General features: G+C 33.3%; 1 long non-coding RNA gene across 1 annotated transcript; it reads left to right on the forward strand.

Moving 5' to 3' along the window:
- The first annotated feature begins 2,102 nt into the window (after positions 1-2,102).
- Positions 2,103-3,357, forward strand: LOC141663735 (uncharacterized). The gene is made up of 4 exons (XR_012551618.1): positions 2,103-2,271; positions 2,369-2,510; positions 2,608-2,669; positions 3,172-3,357. It is a non-coding gene; the product is annotated as an uncharacterized LOC141663735 (long non-coding RNA).
- The last annotated feature ends 1,960 nt before the right edge of the window (positions 3,358-5,317 follow it).

The following is a 5,317-nucleotide window of genomic DNA, read 5'->3' on the forward strand; positions in this document are numbered from 1 at the left end:
TAACCTCTACTACTACAACCTTCAGTACTCTACTGACCACCACCACCACCTCCGCAGCTTTAGTAACCACCACCTCCACCTGTTCCGATGGGTTCACCGATCTGGTGTCTCCTCAAGGATTGCTCTGGAAGAATAGGGTCTCCTCTACTCTTATGCTCTTCTCTGATTTAATAGTTAAGTTTTTTAAAATAAAAACCTTAATTTCTTAAATTGGGGGTATTTAAATCGAAACCCTAATTTTTTTAATTTGGGTTTTAATTTTAATACATTTTATTTGTTATAAGGAGCATATTTTAGGTAAGAATCGTATGTTATTTTCATTTACTTGAATTTATCTTTCATTTACTAATTTTTTAATTTTGTTTTTATATAGGATACAACTACTATTTGAGGTAATCTTTGGTTTAAATTTAAGGTACTTTGATTGTTTCTATATTTTTGTAGTTGTCTTGTATTTTTTATGGTTTTTTTGTTCGTAGTTTGGGCTCAGGTGAATTTAACTTGCATAAACTAGACGAATGTTTAATAATTTATTGGAGGGATTATATATATGTCCATAGGAAGTGTGTTCTACTTTCTGGGTGATGCTTGGACCTCAATTCTGGTAATCGACACTATGCCTTTTTATAAAAATACAATTATAGGATTATGATCCACGGCCTCCATGAAATGGTAGAACTATTTTACAATATTTTTTTGCATACACTACAAGAAAAAGTTAAATAGACAACACACATTAGACATCAGTTACTAATGCCAATGATGTTAAAAGATATAATAACATCACCTCGCGTTAATCTGATGTCTTTGTTATTTGAAGACATCGATTATTTAATAACCGATGTTTAAAATTGACTAAAAAAATTCAACTCGCGCCCACTTCAGTTTATTTCCCCCTTAATCAAAATTGTTGAAATTTTCCCTCTTTGATACCAATTATTTCCCCCCTCTTCTTCATAGAAACTAAATTAACTCTCATCTCTCTCTCGTCTCTCATAAATCTCTCTCTCTCGTCTCTCACTTCCATCCCATCTGAAACTCTCCATCTCTCCCTCTCATCTCTCACTACAATAAATCACTTGCACAACCAGTCACCTCTGCTCTACTTACCACAACCTGCAGTCACTTATGTTCCACTCCCCTCCGCCATGTTCAACTCTATTCTATTTGTGGAAACTTGACTCTCACTCACTCGATTCGTTCGAGTGGATACTCAATTCAATTTGTTCGAATCAGTATGTGGGTAAGATAAAAACTTTATGTGTAAAATTTGATTATTAGTTCAATTAAGTTTTAAATTGGGGATGTTTTAAACTGAAAACCTTAATTTCTTTAATATGTTTTTCTTACTTTTAGCTGGATATTTGTTTGACTCGATTGAGGATCTGGTTTCCAGGTGGGAATGAAGGAGATGAGGATCATAGTTGTTAGTATTTAAATGTTATAGTGGGACAGAGCACGGTACTGTGTCCTTCTATTTTGTTGTAGTGAAATCTTTGTTTTACCATATAATCAGGTTTGATACTTATTGTTTAATTTGGGAAGTACTATTATATGTTTTATAAGGAGAAATTTGTGTGGTGTTATGAAGTTGGAATTAACAAGACTGCTACTGTTGAAATTATGGCTAATTATTTACAGGTTCTGCCTTCCCCTTTTAGTTAGTATGAGGTTATGAGCTTGCATTTTTTAGTAAAGTTGTAGATTTGAAATTTTACGGTTTATAATTAGTTTGTGACGAGGTGCTTGGTAGAGATTGGTATCCAGAAACGTATAGTATAATATTTCGTTATGATATAGTTCACCCTTTGGGCTTTATCAATTATGAATTGGGGGTATATCTTACTTTGTTACAGCTCTATTCTGCACTAGCCCTATAGCTCTATTCTCGCCAGAACATACCGTATCATCGAAATTTGGCAGTGAGTTTAAAGATACATAAGTTCCATATCTTGTGAACCTTATTTCTTCTCCAAATTTTTTGGTGCAGATGTAGGTAACCTCCCCCTCCTGTCCTTAAAATATTTTACTTCACTGTTAAACCAAATGATATATTATTACAACAGCTGTTCTTATGTGTAGGCTCTATATACATTGATTAACATAGCCAAAGTGTATCCCGAATCTTGCAATGCTATGATACAAAATAAAGCTTTCGATCTTCTGGAATCCATTCTTACAAAGAAGAGAAACCACTTTGAATTGTTAGAATATGCTTGTGGGCTTTTGGTAGTCTTTTGTCAGATTTCACCACATCTACTCTCTGATAAGGTACCTTATCAGTTAGTTAGTTTTTTCCTTTAAATCTAAATATAATATTGACATGCTTGGTCTAATCATCTTAAATTATCTTGACAAATGCCAAAAGTTAATAGTACTATTAGCACCACCATTGAGTATCGACAATCATGGTCGGTAATAGTGAATGTATCTCTAGCGCTTTTGATTCTCTCTGGCCAGGGTTTGGTGGAAACTATACCTTCAGTCATCCGTCTTCTCGAGCTGATTAAGTCAGTAAATTTTTTCTATTATCTCTTTCGTCAAATTTGGTACCAATTTTTATTTATCCTGTTTACATGTGTTGTTGACATCGAGAATATTTTGTAGTTACTTCTGCCCTTCGAACAATTGGAAACTATGTGATATGGGGAAATGATGAGGATATCCAGGTATGGTCAAGTGACTAATTCTATGTGCTAGCCACACGTTCCACTTTTGGGCTACAGAAGTTCTTCTTTTTGGTAGTATAGACTTGATAAAGATATAAAATGATCTAGTATAGTCCTCTTCACACCAAAGATTTTGAGTTGGTTACTTAAAATGGTATCAACCTCGTGAGTCATAACATTAAGCTAGATCTTCTACTTCTGTGTGTTGTTAGAAGCATCATCACAACATCAAATCTCACCTGTCAAGGCTTCACTACTGACTTTAAAATTCAAAAGTTGGATCTTAGACTATATGGCTATAATAGAGCTATAGGCCTATTATGTGTTGATATAGAGCAGAATAGAGTAGAGTATAATGCATCTCAGAAAGGTTTACATATCTTGGTCTTGTGTTGGTGACAATAAAATTTGTTGGTGCTAGCTAGTTTATCTTTACCATGAATTGCAAGGCTAGTACCTCTATACCATGATAAACCAAATAAATTTTTGATTAATTGTGCAGGAGATAGCCACATCACGTGAGACTGTATCTCTACCGGAATAGTGAATTCCCTACCAACATGACACAAATAAGAAAAAGCTGATGGCAAGGTTACTCTGATTAACTTCAGGAAACGAGCTCTACTGCGGATCAACATATTGACAATTTGAGTTTAATAGAATAGGCTTATGCAATTTATGTTTGTTGTACTCACTCATGTGAGAATGAAAATATTGGATTTTTGTTTTTAATAATAAATTCATTTTTGGTTTTTTCGTGCAAAAAGTAATTTGGTGCACGTAGGAAACTGATATAAAAAATTAAATATACATCACTTTTATTATGGAAAAACTGATTTAAAAGAATCAAATGTGCATGTCTAAGAGGAACACAAACATCACTTTTTTATATTAAAATCAATGTCTAATTGGCCGGATAGATATCATCTTTTCTGAAAAAACCGATGTCTAATGGGGTAAAAGACATCGGTGTATGGCCTATGTCTAGAATAAACATCACCGACATCAACATCGATTATGAAACAACATAGACATCGGCCAGAAACTGATGTCTATTGGCCTGATTCTTGTAGTGATATCATATTTTTTTAGATTGATAATATTTTCGCATCTTATTTTTTAAATGAAGGGACTCAAAAACAAGAAACAAAGCTTCATTTGGTCTATAGCTTAAGCTTGGATGGACACCAAAGTTCTTTTTACGGTAATGGAACAGCCCTGTATTGATTCTAAATCCTGTACATGTTGGAACTAGGCTGAAAATAGTGGTCACTCCTCTTTCACTTAGTACACTCTACAAGAAAAAATCTAATAGATATCGGGTTTTGGCCGATGTCTTTGTGTTTTTTGACCGATGTCTTAGTCGTCGATGTCTATTCTAGTCATCAGCCACAAAACGATGTCTGTACTAACATAAACATCAGTTTTTAGCAATTTTCTGATGTCTGAGATCCTATTTTTTACAAAATGTGTTAAACTATATTATTTTTATGTGTTAATTACATCAAGTATAAGCCATTGAACAATTGCTTACACAACAAAAAAAAGGTTTAGATACCAGTTTTTAAATTAGTTTTGATGTCTAAGAATACCTTAAACATCGCCTAAAAATGATGTCTTTAAGCTGTTAGACATCCATTTTTTTTAAAAAAAACTGATGTCCAAAGATATATTAGACATCGGTTTTGGGCGATGTCTATTGACTTAGAGACATCATTTTTTTAAAAACAAAACCGATGTGTTATTTCATCTTAGACATCACTTTTAGGTGATGTCTTTTTCTATATAGACATCAGTTTTATTTATAAAAAAGCGATATTGATTAAGATGTTAGACATCAGTTTTGGACGATGTCTATGTGTATAAAGACATCGATCTTATTATTTTAAAACTGATTTATATGTATTGTTTAGACATCGTTTTTTCCTGATGTCTATACCTGTTTTCAACATCATCTTTTTATTTATAGAAGTGATGTATATTATATTTTTAGACATTGCTTTTGCAATGAAAAAATTGATGTTAATAAAAGTTTTAGACATCAGTTTTACAAAAAATATGATGTGGATGTTACGAATAGACATTACTTTTCAAGGCATCATAAATAAAACTAATGTCTATATACGCAAATACAAAATTTTAAAGTTGCACGCGCTTTTGCAATATCCGTAATCCGGCCATAAATATCATTCACAACATACATCCAACAAATATCAATCCGCAGAATTGTCATCATCAATCCGCATAACCAACATCTACCAATCCGCAAAACAAACATGACCAATCCGCAAAACCAACTCCTAAATAACTACATGCTCTAGCTAGTCCACAACTATAATATCAAATGTTCAGATCTACATAACCTGTCCAAAACCAAAGTAGCACTAGAAACTGTTCAGATGTCCTCTTGGATATATCCGAGAGCTTCAACACGTACTTCATCAAGCTACTCCTCGGTGTAACACATGCGAGTCTTCTGTAGCCACTGAAAAATTCATACAAACTTTATTTTTATAAAATGAAAAGTGGACCTTTATATAATCCCAATGCCAAAACAAGGATGCACACCTTTGTAGTAAAAGTCAATCTAGTGTTATTGATGATTTTTTTCATGTAGTGCATGACTACATAAGCGCATTCCGTGCCAC

Source organism: Apium graveolens, chromosome 6 (assembly GCF_009905375.1).
Source record: "Apium graveolens cultivar Ventura chromosome 6, ASM990537v1, whole genome shotgun sequence".
Taxonomy (NCBI): Eukaryota; Viridiplantae; Streptophyta; class Magnoliopsida; order Apiales; family Apiaceae; genus Apium; species Apium graveolens.